General features: G+C 37.9%; 1 pseudogene; it reads right to left on the bottom strand.

The window, feature by feature from the left end:
* Window positions 1-705: 705 nt before the first annotated feature.
* The window catches only part of LOC131419244 (UDP-glucuronosyltransferase 3A1-like), a 33,542-nt pseudogene continuing 19,159 nt past the window's right edge, over window positions 706-15,088 (bottom strand).

The following is a 15,088-nucleotide window of genomic DNA, read 5'->3' as shown; positions in this document are numbered from 1 at the left end:
CAGAACACTAATATTCTGCTTTGACAGGTCAAGCATTGTGGAGGGTTTTTAGCCATTTGCCATCTGCCTCAGACACTACACATTTGTTAATCCAAAACTCACTTCTAGCTCTCTTTGTTCTCTCCAGCTGCCAATGCAGAGATTTTCCCAGCTTCCCTATAGCCTTGAGGAGCCAGGTGACAGAATTCTGGACAGAAATATCTTTCTGGGAGGAGAAGGGAACATAACTCTGTGAAAACCTTTACTCTCCTGATCAAAGGGATATATGTAGCTTCCTTAGCTTTTAGAGTTTGCAGGAGAAGAAAATAGAAAATGAAAGAATTCAGGAAGTGCCCATCTTAGGTGTTATTCCATGACAAGTGGTGGAGGCAGGAGTGAGGGAAAGAGGCTCAGAAGATACTGGTCGTGGAGGCTGGAGTCATTCAGGCTCAGAGCCTGGTATGATAAGGAAGGGCTTCAAGGCTTAAACTCTGAGGATCACTGGTCCAAATGACCCAGGGCAGAATAGCCCTTGCTGACTGGCAAATGAAGAAGGCCACAAGCGCTGAGTAAAGAAATATGATCATAGAAAGAAGCCAAGGAGTAGGAATTTGTAGCAAAATTAGCAAGTGGATATGATATGGAGAACATGGGTCCTAGAACTGGTGAGAGGTTCCCAGGAAATGGTGATCCCCCAAATACAGCCCCCCAGTGCTGCATTTGGCATCAGGCCTTCTTCAGCGTTCTGGCCCCACACAGCCACCTGGCCACCACACCCAGCATCTTCCCACAGAGCCACACGGTGCCAACGGTGATCCCCTGCAGGAGCAAGAAGACTTCAAGAAGGTACAGTTCACGCCACAGCTGCTGGAAGGCGTGGGGCTCGAGGTGCCCCGCACTCCCTGTCTGGAAGATGTGGTTGGTCCAGCCCACTAGGCAATGGGTGGGGGTGAGAGGGTGGGAGCGCCTGATGATGCTGGTGGCCATCGCTGTGGATTTGTACCTGTTGGCAGAGACTGAGGAGTGGGGGCAACATTAGAAGGTAGGTTCTCAGCATCTTAGGCTAGACACAGAAGGTTGGTTTCCAGGCAATTATAATCTGGCTCTGAAATTTACCAGCTGGGTGCCTATAAACCGTTCAATTTTATAAAGATTCTTGTGTTACAGAATCCGAGTTAGTGCTAAAATGTAAAGATGTGCCTAAGTCAGTTCCTGCCTTCATGGAGTTTATGATCTACTAGACCAAAAGATACCCATATGGTTGCTAGGAGTGCTCATTGCTAACAAAGCACCACTGTTTGTAATACCCTCAGTGGATAAAGCTAGAAAATATATAGTTATAGATGTGAATGTCAAGATTCCATATCTATTTCTCTACCTGTAGACACTATAGCTATTTCTATTATTTAGTTATAAAAAATCATGAATTTTTACTGATATCTTCAATTCAATACATCACAGGAGTTGTTCTGATCTCCCCCTTCCCACATTTGTAATTCTCTTTTCCAAAAGTAAGACACCTGGTTTTTAATATCAATACATTTTCTCATTTGCTCAGTCCTACAATGCACAGAAAGTAGGTTCAGATCCCCTAACCCACACGACTGTGAAAAACAAACCCACTCCATAGACAACAAGTTTTGTTTGCAGTTCCTTTTGTCTTTAGACTGTGGATATATATGGTCAAAGGACTGTGTTCAACAGTTAATTGTGTTAATTCTTTTTCTTTTTTTCCACTACAGTGTGGTTATGCTATTCATTTGAAAAAGCGTTTTGAGTTCATTTGTTTCTGTTTGCATTCCATTTTCAAGATCCCTCCCATTGTTTTTTATTTAAGTATATATATTGGTATATAAAACACCACCATGTTTCCAAAAGCCGACTATATAGAAAGGTAAACCCATGGACCTGTCACCCCTTCCTATCCCTTGTACCCTATTCCAACAACACTCTCATAGATAACCTATCACATTATTCTCTGGTTTACTCTTCCCCTGCTTGTTTTGTGTGTGTGTGTGTGTGAGGAAGATCGGCCCTGAGCTAACATCTGCCAATCCTCCTCTTTTTGCTGAGGAAGACTGGCCATGGGCTAACATCCGTGCCCATCTTCCTCCACTTTATATGGGATGCCGCCACAGCATGGCTTGCCAGGCAGTGCATTGGTGCACGCCCGGGATCCGAACTGGCGAACCCCAGGCCACCGCAGCAGAGCACACGCACTTAACCACTTGCGCCACCAGGCTGGTCCCTTCCCGTGCTTCTTTTTGCAAAACAATGCAGATACATGTCAGTGTTTATCACCCTCCCACTTTCTTTTTTCTTACCAATAAAGGAGCAACTAGATTTACTCTTTACTTTGCTCATTCTTACTTACTATTGAAAGTCATTCCATATTATTTTATAGCACTCCTCCTCATTCTTATTTATAGCTGCATATTACTCCAATGTGTTGATGTACCACAATTTATTCAACCAAGTTCTTATGTACGGCCTTTCTAATATTTTGTGATTGCAAACAATGCTACAACGAATAATTGTGTGCAAGTGAATTTTTGTGGTGAAAAACATATGACATGAAATCTACCTGTTTGACAAACTTTTACATGTACATTACAGTAGTGTTAAGTATATACACATTGTTGTGCAGGACATCTCTAGAACTTTTTATCTTGCAAAACTGAAACTCTATACCTGTTGAACAATTCCTCATTTTCCCTCCCCTCAGCCCCAGGCAACCATCATTCTACTTTATTTTTCTGAAACTACTCTAGATACTTCATGTAAGTGGAATCATGCAGTATTTGTCTTTTCGTGACTAGCTAGTTTCACTTAGCATAATGTCCTTAAGGTTCCTCCATGTTGTAGCTTGTGACGGGGTTTCCTTCTTTTTTTTAAGGCTGAATAGTATTCCACTGCACATGTATACCACATTTTCTTTATCCATTCCTCTGTCAATGGACATTTAGTTTGCCTCCACCTCTAAGTTACTGTGAATAATGCTGCAATGGAAATGATATGCAACTATTTCTTTAAAATCTTGTTTTCAGGGGCCGGCCCGGTGGCGCAAGCGGTTAAGTGCACGTGCTCCGCTGCGGCGGCCCGGGGTTCGCTGGTTCGGATCCCGGGCGCGCACCGAAGTACTGCTTGGTAAGCCATGCTGTGGCGGCGTCCCATATAAAGTGGAGGAAGATAGGCACCGATGTTAGCCCAGGGCCGTCTTCCTCAGCAAAAAAAGAGGAGGATTGGCGGATGTTAGCTCAGGGCTGATCTCCTCACAAAAAAAAAAAAAAAAAAAAAAAATCTTGTTTTCAATTCTTTTGGATATATATCCAGAAAAAGTATTGATGGATCAAATGGTAATTCTATTTTTAATTTTTTTGAAGAAACTTCATATTGTTTTTCATAATGGTGGCACCATTTTACATTTCCCCCAACAGTGCATTAGGGCTCCAATTTCTTCACATCATCACCAACACTTGTCATTTTTTGCTTGTTTGATAATAGCCATCCTAACAGTTATGAGGTGATATCTCATCATGGTTTTGATTTGCGTTTCCCTGATGATTAATGATGTTGAGCATCTTTTCATATGCTTGTTGGCCATTTGTATATTTTATTTGAAGAAATGTCTATTCATATTCTTTACCCATTTTTTAATTGGATTATTTGCTTTTTTGTTCGAGTTGTAGGAGTTCTTTATGTGTTCTGGATACTAACCCTTGCCAGATATGTGGTTTGCAAATGTTTTCTTCCATCCTCCAAGTTGCCTTTTTACTTTGTTGATTGTTCCTTTGCTGTGCACCAATGAATTTTTTAATTATTAGCAGTTTATTTTTTGGATAAATTCCTGGAATTGGAATTCTGAGCCACAGAGTTAATAAACATATATGTGTTTTTGTTACATATTGTCAAATTCCCTCCATAAAGGTTGTACCACTTTACCACTTTATTCCGCAATAGCAATGTATGAGTGATTGTTTCTTCCACAGTCTTACCACAAATTACATGGTAAAACCTTGTAATTTGTGCAACTTTCATTGGGAATAAACAGTATCTGAATGTAGTCTTCATTTTCATTTCTCAATTTGTAGGTGAAAGGAAATATCTTTTTATATATTTAAGTTCTGCTTATAAATGTGTACACACTTAGCTATATAATTATTAATTCACTGCTTTTGTCCATTTTTTCCCTAATTATTTTATCCTCAATTTTAGCAGTTCTTTCCATGTTTGGGATATTAGCCCTTTAAAGTTTATGTATGCTGCAAATATTTTTCTCCCAGTCTTTCATTTGTATTTTAACTCTGTTTACGATGATTTTGTCTATGCAAAAGTTCTTTTTAATGTGTCAAATTTATTAACCTTTATTTTATTGCATCAGAATTTTTGAGTCATAGCTAGAAAATCTTTTCCGGCACCCAAGTTATGAAGAAATTCACCCATCTCTCTCTTTCTCTGTCTCTCCCTCTCTCTCTCTCTTTAGTATTATATGGTATTTTTCATATTTAGATCTCTGATGCATTTCACGTTTATTTTTGATTATGGAGTGAGGTATGGATCTAACATTATCTTTTTTCTAAATGACTGGCAGTAGTGTTGTCCCAGCACTATTTATATTTAAAAGCCTGTCTGTACTCAATGACTTACCTCTGCCTTTTCAGTGTTTTCCTATTTGATTCCTACGTGTTTCCTTTTCAATATCAACATTATTATCAACCTGCTCAGTTCCAGAAAAGAAAAACTTGTTATTTTTATTGGAATTGCATTAAACTTATAAATTATCTTATAGAGAACTAATTTTTTTTTAAATTTTTTGTTCATTGCAGTAACATTGGTTTATAACATTGTAAAAATTTCAGGTGTACATCATTGTACTTCTATTTCTGCATAGATTACATCATGTTCACCACCCAAATACTAATTACAACCCATCACCATACACATGTACCGAATTATCCCTTTCACCCTCCTCCCTCCCCCCTTCCCCTCTGGTAACCACCAATCCAATCTCTGTCCCTATGTGTTTGTTTATTGTTGTTATTATCTACTACTTAATGAAGGAAATCATGCGGTATTTGACCTTCTCCCTCTGACTTATTTCACTTTGCATTATACCCTCAATGTCCATCCATGTTGTCACAAATGGTTGGATTTCATCATTTCTTATGGCTGAGTAGTATTCCATTGTGTATATATACCACATCTTCTTTATCCATTCGTCCCTTGATGGGCACTTAGGTTGCTTCCAAGTCTTGGCTATTGTGAATAACGCTGCAATGAACACAGGGGTGCATGTACCTTTACAAATTGGTGTTTTCAAGTTCTTTGGATAAATACCCAACAGTGGAATAGCTGGATCATATGGTAGTTCTATTCTTGATTTTTTGAGGAATCTCCATACTGTTTTCCATAGTGGCTGCACCAGTTTGCACTCCCACCAGCAGTGTATGAGAGTTCCCTTCTCTCCACATCCTCTCCAACACATGTTGTTTCTTGTCTTGTTAATTATAGCCATTCTGACGGGCATGAGGTGATATCTCATTGTAGTTTTGATTTGCATTTCCCTGATAGTTAGTGATTTTGAACATCTTTTCATGTGTCTGTTGGCCATCTGTATATCTTCTTTGGAGAAATGTCTGTGCAGGTCTTTTGCCCATTTTTTAATTGGGTTGGTAGTTTTTTTGTTGTTGAGATGCATGAGTTCTTTATATATTTTGGAGATTAAGCCCTTATCAGAAGTATGGTTTGCAAATATCTTCTCCCAATTGTTAGGTTGTCTTTTCGTTTTGTTGATGGTTTCCTTTGCTGTGCAGAAGCTTTTTAGTTCGATGTAGTCCCATTTGTTTATTTTTTCTATTGTTTCTCTTGCCCGGTCAGACGTGGTGTTTGAAAAGATGTTGCTAAGACCGATGTCGAAGAGCGTACTGCCTATGTTTTCTTCTAGAAGTTTCACAGTTTCAGGTCTTACATTCAAATCTTTGTTTAAAGTAGCTATTGATAAGTATGTACTTACTGCCATTTTTTAACTTTTTTTTTTTTCTCAGTGTTTTAGTAGTTCTTCTCTGTTCCTTTCTTCTTCTATACAGAATTGATGGTCACTTTAGTTTGACCTCTGTCTGAAAGCTGTAGAGAGAACTAATATTTTTATGGCTGAGTCACCCTATTCAAGAAGTAGAACTACCTTTCCATTTGTTCAAGTCTACTTCGGTATTTTCAGAAGTCTCTTTAAAGTTTTCCTCATATAGATTTTGCACATTTTTCTTACGTTTACTCTTAAGCATTTTATATACTTTGTTGTTATTTAAACGGGGTTTTCTCTACCAGTATGTCTTCTAACCAGTTACTGTTGGTATATATAAAGTTCCTGTAGGTTATTTTTTATCCTTTTCCCTGACTAAATTCTTTTATTATTTGTGCTAGTTTGCTACTTTATTCTATAGGGCGTACCAGGTATACTATCATAAAATCTTTAATTCTTATACTTATGATTGTTCCTTGCATCTAATTGCATTGGCTAATATTGCCAGGGCAATGTTAAATAGTATTGGTGTTAGTGGGCATCCTTGTCTCTTCCTGATCTTAATGAAAATGCCACTAGTATTTCCCCACTTAGTAAAAGTCTAGCTAAAGGAGTGAGGCACATATATTTTACCATTGTAATGAAGTTTCCACCAATTTCTATTTTCTTGAGTTTGTTTTTAAGTAGGAATAAGGTTGAATTTTTCAAAGGCTTTTTCAGTATCTGTGAAGATAATCATATGATTTTTCTCCTTAAGTCTATTTATATGGTATATAACAATCAGTTTCCTAATATTGAATCATCCTTGCATTTCTTAGAAAAATACAAACTTGGATAAATCCTACCATTTTTCTAATGTAATATGGATTCTTTAGCTAATATATTATTCATTACTTTTTCTTTGCTATGCATAAGTAATATTCCTTCTCACATTTAAAGACTTTTGGCTGAAACTCAATCCCCTTTCTTCTTATTTTTTCCTTTTTCTTTTGATTTTCTTTTTTAGTGCTAACTTTATTAGGTTTAGATATCAATGTCGTATTCGGTCCATAAAAAGAACTTGGAAATGTTCTTTCATTTCCTATGTTCTGGATCAGTTTATATAACATTGCAACATTGGGACTATCTGGTCTTTGAAGGTTGGTAGAATCCCTCTGTGAAACCTACAGGGCCTGGTTATGGGAAGTAATGCCTTGGTAACTTTTTCTATGTTTCCAATAGAGATTGATCTTTTAGGCTTTCTTTCTCTTCTTAGTAAATTGTTTTTTCCTAGGAAACTATCTCTTTCCTCCAGGTTTCCAAATCTATTTCCATAGAGGTATACAATGTAATCTCTTGTAATTTTTTTTTTCTTTTTCAATAGTTATTACCCCTTAAAGTTCTTTATTTTTACATTTATGCATCTCATGTTTTTTTCTAGATTAGGTTAGTCAATGGTTTGTCTCTTACATTAACTATTTTATAGAACTTCAATTTTGCTTTGTTAATTAAATCTATTGTTTTTCTATACTCTTCCTCATTTCTGTTTCAGTCTTTATTATTTCCGTCTTTGTGCTTTCTTTCAGTTTACTTTGTTGTTCTTTTGGTAGCTTTATGTGTTGAGAATGTAATCCATTATTTTCATTCTTTCATTTTTATTGATATGTGTTCAAGGGTATAATTTTTATCAGTTTTTAAAAATATATATGCTATAAATTCTGATATATAGTGTTTCATTGAAATTAATTTTTAGAAATTCTTCCCTTTGGTTATATTTCCCCTTCACCCAGAAATTATTTAATAGAAATTTGTAGGTTTTATTTAAATTTCTGGGTGAGAAGGAATTTCTTCAATTTTATTATTAATTTCTAGCTTTGCTGCCTGGTGGTAAGATAGTATTGCTTATAACACTTCCACTTTGTGGAACTTCACACTTTCTTTGTAACCTAAGATGTGATGATTTTTAAAAAATAGCCTAAGTGCATTTGAGGAGGTGTATTCACGAGCATCAGGATGTATAGTTCAATATATATTCATAAGATCTACCTTGTTGATACTGATATATAGGTCTTTATCTTATTTTTATTCACTTAACCTGTCTTGTACTGAGAACAGTATGTTAATGTTGTCTATTATTAATGTGTTTCCTCTTACTCTTCTTTTCTCTTTGTATCTCCTGTATCTGCATTATAAAGACAGTTTCTGTGTTATGTATTTGATTCTCTATTACTTAATGTTATATATTCATTGTAAATTGTGGCTTTTGAGAAGTAAAGAGTATGTTTTCTTGCCATATTTAAGGGTTCAGAGCTTACATCCAATGCTTCTTTTTTTGTTGTTTCCAGTTTCCTCACATACCTTTGGCCATTCATTAATTTTAGTCTAGCTTAATCACTTTAAGTGTGTCTACCGTATACGACATAAAGTTGTGTCTTGCTTTGTCAATCAACTAAAAAACATCTTTTATTCTAATAGTCAAATTAAGTCTGTTCACATTTATTTACATGCCTGATTTTTTGGTCTCACTCTGTCACATTATAATTATCGTGTTTTTCTTTATCGATGAGATATTCTTTATTATTTTATTTTATATTTTTAGTAATTAAAAAGGCTTATATTTCTGTTCTTGGAGACATCTTTCTACTTAATACCTTTTATAATGTCCACAGTCCCATATTTTCTAATTTAACCTTTTACTCGCTATAAGTTTTTAACGATATGCTTTGATTCACACTTGGTCATTATATAAAAATAAGTTCTTATTCTACTTTCCTTTTCCCTCTCCTTTCTCCTCTCAATTTTTATTTGCTTTGTTTCTATTTTTTCACCATACGTAACCAATACATATCATTTTTCCTCCTTTGTCTTAGTTATAGACCTATAATTTAATATTAAGTGCTCACTATCAAGCTTTTTGCTACAACATCCCCAATCATCTTGGTGGGATGAACCTCATCTTCTAGGAGATTCTTCAAGAATAGCTCCAAAGTAGAGTATTCCCTGAGTTCTTGAATGTTTAAAAATTTTATCTATGGCTCTGAGACTTGAAGAGCAGTTTGGCTGGCTATACAATCATTGGTTCATACTTTGGTTCTATGAGCTTCATATTGCATTTCTCTTGAGTTGACGCAAGCCTAAATATCATTCCCTCAAAAGTAACTTGTTTCTTTTTGCCCAGCTGACCTGATGGCTTTTTAAACAATCTTTAAAGCCTAGTAACTACATCAGATGTCTCAGAGTTTTCAATTCTGGATCAATTTTGCTCTTCCAACATGTAGATTCACTATTTCCTTTATTTCTTAAAAATTTTCTTGAATAATAGCTCTACATATTAGTTGTGTTCAATTATTTTGTATGTCTTCTCCAGGGACCCCAATTATATGGGTGATTTTTTCCTTGCCTTCCAGTTCAGCCACTTTCTCTTATTTTTATTCTCTTGTTTGGCTTACTACCTCTTGCCAATGTTACTTGCTACATTTCCATTTCATTCTCTTCTCCCTTAGATACTTTGTAATTTGTTCTTTATTCTTGAGACAGATTTGTCTATTCCTTCTATTTCTTTCTTCACTTTAATCAACCCATTTTATTTCTTCCTTTTTTAAAAAAATATTCTTAGTTTTTGGATTTCTCATTCCCTTTTTTTATTCTCCTTTATGCATTTTTAAGGATATTTAATTCGGGTTGGAATTTTATTATTGTAGTCTTCTTCCATTTCATGGTTGGGTTCTGCAGGAAAATTTCCATCAGCTGAAAATTTTGATTCTCATTTATTGTGTTCACTTTGGAGTAACTTTTTGTGAATGTAGATTAATTTGATTTACTCACTTTTGAGGACAAAGTTAGGGATATGGAATTGTTTATAAGAGTCCTTGAGGAGCTGGCCAGGTGGCACAAGCGGTTAAGTGCGTGCACTCTGCTGCGGCGGCCCGGGGTTTGCTGGTTTGGACCCTGGCGCACACCGACACACCACTTGGCAAGCCATGCTGTGGCAGCGTCCCACATAAAGTGGAGGAAGATGGGCATGGATGTTAGCCCAGGGCCAGTCTTCCTCAGCAAAAAAAGAGGAGGATTGGCAGATGTTAGCACAGGGCTGATCTTCCTCACACACACACAAAAAAAACAGTCCTTAATAAAGTGCTCCCTCTTCTGTCAGTGTAATAAATGGCTTCTTTTCTTTTTGTTTGGTGTCTTCACATGAGGTTACGTGTCCTGAATTTTTATTATTGCTGTTATATGATATCCTGCAAAACCCTAAATATTCCCCTCTTTCTTCTTATTTATTTTACTCTGTCTCCAAAGGCTATATCCAAACTCCTTTTTAGTCTCTTTTCTCGCTGGGAGCAATGCTTTTCCAATATTTCCCCCTTGGCTCCCACACACTTTCAAGTCTCTTTTCAGTAGTGAGTGCTCTGATCAACAAAGTCTCTTTCTCAGTATTTTTGCATTAGAGGTATACTTCCTACGTCTGGGGTGTTTGTAGCTCATGTTTTGACCCTCCGCTACCCTCTTCTCTTCTCCATGCAGTTATTCCAGATTCCCCTCACCCTCCACCAAGACTCTGGACACGATCTCAAGTGACAGCTCTGCTAGAATTCAGTGCTTACTCCACTTACAGGTCACTTAAAATTTGCAGTATTTTCTGTCTTCTAGCTATGCTAAGGTATTTTTGTGGTATTATTTGCTCTTCTTGTGAATAAGTATAGTTTTTTGAAAGAAAAGGGTGGAGATTAAGATTTAGGCAGCAGCCGCCATTATCCTAGGGTTCCGTATCCAGTCTATTTGAGTGTTAAAAAAAAACAACACAATTTCTTCTCTCAGCACAATCTTCTCAATATACAGATACATTTTGAAGTTATCTGTCCTACTTCCACTTATTCAACTAATAAATACTTAACAACTTACTGGGTGTCATGGTCCAGAGCCAGACACTAGAAACACAATGTAAACAAGTAGACATATTGCTGACATCATTGAACTTACATTTTAGTGGTTGGAGACAGGTGATCAATCAATAAAAGCATAAATAAACAGAATGAATAGAGAGTGGGATAAGATTTATGAAGGAAATAATGTAGATGATTTGGGGAAGGAAGAATGAAATGACTTAAAACTTAAGGCGGGTAGGGAAGGCCTTTCTAAAAGGATGACATTGAAGATGAGATGCTAATATCATGAAAGAGCCACCCACATGACGAGAAGAGAAGGAGAATGTCAGAGAGGAACAAGGGTAAATGTCCAGAGGGGGAAAAACTTTAGCGCATTTGGAAAAAAGAAAGGTAACCTCCTGCCTCAATTAGAATTCTGTTATAAGGATCCTACTACAAGGATCTCAAAGAGGCCCTGCATAAATAGTTGGATCTTCATAACCCTTAAGGTAGAAAACTATTCTTAGCATGTAACTTAAATTGTGCTAGTCTTGCTCTCAGAAGAAACAAGTCAGCTGTTATCATTGCACACATCTTATTATTCCATAACCTGGAAGGTTCAACCATTATTATAAAGGAGATCACAACTGTGCCCTTAGTATTGTAAGCAATGCATCTTTCAGCCTAAGTTGCCACATACCCTGAGAGCTGCATACCTCTTGTCTTCTGTGACTTATTTCATTTTGAGAGCCAAAGTCTTTTCCTTGAGCTAGTTTATCTGGATAGAGACACCAAAGTTTTTGGCTTCTACTAGAACCATGTTTTCAAACTTGTCTGCAAAAAGGGAAATCTTCACTATGGGCACGCCATGTTGGATGGCCTCCATTATGCTATATACCCCACCATGGGTGACAAACAGCCAAATACTGGGAGGAGATAGGACAAACAGCAAAATAGCAGAACATTACTAGAGAAAGGATTTCAAAATACCAGGTAAAGCCATTAGGGCAGGCATCGATGCCAAGGGAATTCCAAGGTGTATTGGCACCAGTGTAAATATTACTTTTATTTAGGAGACACCCAAGTGTCTGCCCTCACAAATGCAAAGTTCCGGGCCTTGCCACTGTATAGAGCCCTCTCCCCACAACCCCAGCCCAGTTAAGGCTGAGAACCCAGGAACAGAAGAGTGAAGAGTGATAAACAAGGCTCTCACCTCAATTCCTTTATATATCCAACCATTTTCCATCATCCATCCATGATATCCATCTTTTCTCTCTCCTTTTTTCTTGCTCTTGGCTTCTCTCATTTTTTTACTTTTGTGCTCTCTCTTGCTCTTTCTCTCTGTCTCTCCTCCTTGTATCAGTTGGTCTTTTCTCCTCTGACCTACCTCTCTTTATAATTTATGTAGCCCTCAATATGAACTACTCTGTATTGTTATTTTTTTAAAGCTTATATGTTCTTTCCATGGGACACTCACACGTTTGTTGAATTTAACAGGACCAGACTCATCAACTAGACCATGCATCACAAGCACCGTGTGACTTTTTTTGAAACTGAAATTGCTAGGCTCCACTCCAGACCTATTGAAATATATTTCCTTGGGTGAGACCAGGTATCTATTACAAGGTTCACAGTTGATTGTAATTTATATAATTGTTATGAAACTCTGATCTGGTCTTGGTACTGAAGTACAAGCAATGCTGCTGGGCCCAGAGGAAACCCTTGAAGACACTATGGTAATAGAGAACTCTGTAGCTCCAATGCCAGCTTCGAGATTTCTCAGATGAGGCACTGAGATATTTTGGCACATCATAAAGACCACCTTGGTATCAACTTCCTAACAGTATGAGTTCCACACATTCTTAGTAAAAAAAGAAAATATGTTTCTGTAAGTAAGCCCTCATGGGTGAACTAACGGTCTGGAGGACACTGTAGACAGTGGTATCTTTTATTCTGTATGCACCAAGTGTGTCTCAGAGTTCCCAGAGTGTCTTGAATTGTGTTTAAGTGGACCTGGTCATTTGCCAGACCAGTAGACTCAAAACAACTTGGCTGAATATCTCTTTTGGCTGCAGTTAGAAAGGAATAAAGGAAAATGGCTGTTTGGGCATTTGATCTCATTGGAAGTACAGCCAGATTCCCCAAGAACTCCAGCTGCCTGCTCCTTTCCTGCCCTTGGGAGACTTGTCATTAACTGTCAGTTGCTCCTTCTTCTGCTGATGGGATTGCCCAACCAGAGATGAGAGTCCTGATGAACCTAAACACATATAAATGGAAAGGAGAAAGCACATCTGGGCAACGTTTACCCGGGAGGTCACTCTGAGGAAGCCAGTCCACGATTTTCACATTGGCTGCCAATTTGACATCTTTGGGCCAATGAGAACATGTACACTTCCATATCACCCCTTGAGGGAGGTTGACAAAGGCAGCATTCATCTCCTGGAAGTTAGTGATGTTCATCATGGAGCCCAGAGTCATAAGGACAAAACCTGCATCTCCAAACTTAGTGATTAAGTTCTCAAATTTCTGGATATAGGTACCAAAATCAAGTGAATAAAGCGCCACATTTTGCGGCTACTTTCAGCCTTTCTGCTGGAATTACAATATCCCAAAGGACCACTTTAAAACAGTCTTGGTTTTTTTGTCTGCTTGTTTTGTAACTTAAAAGCGGTACATGATCATTGTAGCCCCTGAAGACCCAGGTTGATTCCTGTCTCTCTCTGCCCCTGAGCTGAATAGCAATGGAAAGTCCCTTATTCTACTGAGCCTCTCTATCCTCTTTTGTGAAAATGGTGACCATCAGGCCTCCCTCCAGATCCCAGGTTACATAAAATAACTTCTATTAATTAGCAGTATGATAAGTTGCAGGAGACCAACTAATATTAGCTCTCTCCTATTAGAAAATATCTTTAGCAGTAGTTCTGAGCCCCGGCTACGTGTTAGATTCACCTGGGCAGCTTTTACAACTTTCTGTTTGGGACGCCACCCCCAAGCCAACCAAATCAGACCATCTAGGTAAACCCTGAACTCTAAGACACTAGAGGAAAGGGATATGAGATAACTAAAGCCTGCAGCTCTTGCTGTTAGTCCTACACAACCCTCCCCTTTGTTATAACTATTTCACACTGTTGTCTCTCACTGGTATCTTTAACAATTCTTGACATATTGTGGGTGCTCACGATAGACTTGTTCAACAGATAAACATACTTAACTCTCCATCACAAAAAAAATGCAAGAATTGGCATGAAAGTGCATATGTTCCAATGGTGGCTGGTCAGCTGTCCTCTCTATACAGAAGACACCAGCATAAGTATGTTTCCTCTGGTCTGATTAGAGCACCAATGTTTTACTTACTTGAGGTACTGGTTTGACAGATTCTGCCAATAAGCCTGCCCCATACACCATGTTGGGAAGAAGGGGCTGAGCAAATTCAAAGGCAAAGTCAGTTTACAAACCACAGCTCTGATTTCATTACTGTCTTCTGGGCAGTGCTCCCTGATGATGTTGTCATATCAAGAGTAGATTTGCCATTTCTTCCAGACAGAATCAAAGAACATCAGAAAATCCTTCACTTGGCCCCAGAAGTCCATGAGGTCAGTTAGGAAGGAATAGGTCGCTGGATCGTAAGACGTGGGGCCAGGGAGCTCAAAGTTTGCAGCAAAAAATGAGCCACAAAAGAACACAAAAGCCTTCTCAAGCTTCTCAATAACTGCCCCGATGAAAATAGTCACTACCGGGTCAAAGTCTTCTTTCTTTAAGGAGTCCATGATATCTCTTCTTAGCAAAGAAGTCCATCATCTTTAAACAGAATTCAAATGCGTATCTGAGAGAAAAAACATGCGATAAATATTTATAGGGGGTGTGCATTTCAGAGTACATAAAAGAATCTTGGCACCATTTTACAAAAAATCTGGGGAAAGCAGCAGCTTACCTAGCAGCAGCCTGCCTATTCCACTGCCTTCCCACGTGCGTCCACTGCCCCCATCACTCCTGTCTGGTTGCTTATGTTCCCTAGAATGTTCACACTGATTCTTCTCCCTTTCTGCCATTGATCCATATCCAAGCCATCCTTCAATGCCAGATGAATTCTTTGTTACTCTGAGAGCAGTCTCCAACCAAAGTAGATGTCCCAGATCTCTCTGTACTTCCTAAATTCTGTAATACTCTCTTAACATCTTTTCAGAAAAGGGTATGAAGTCTCTCAGCTTGTGGAAGTAAAGAAGACTTGTGGAATAGTTTTGATCTG

The sequence above is a fragment of the Diceros bicornis genome, chromosome 20 (assembly GCF_020826845.1).
Source record: "Diceros bicornis minor isolate mBicDic1 chromosome 20, mDicBic1.mat.cur, whole genome shotgun sequence".
Taxonomy (NCBI): domain Eukaryota; kingdom Metazoa; phylum Chordata; class Mammalia; order Perissodactyla; family Rhinocerotidae; genus Diceros; species Diceros bicornis.
Note: the sequence above shows the minus strand (reverse complement) of the source record. Positions and strands in the feature narration are given on the sequence as shown.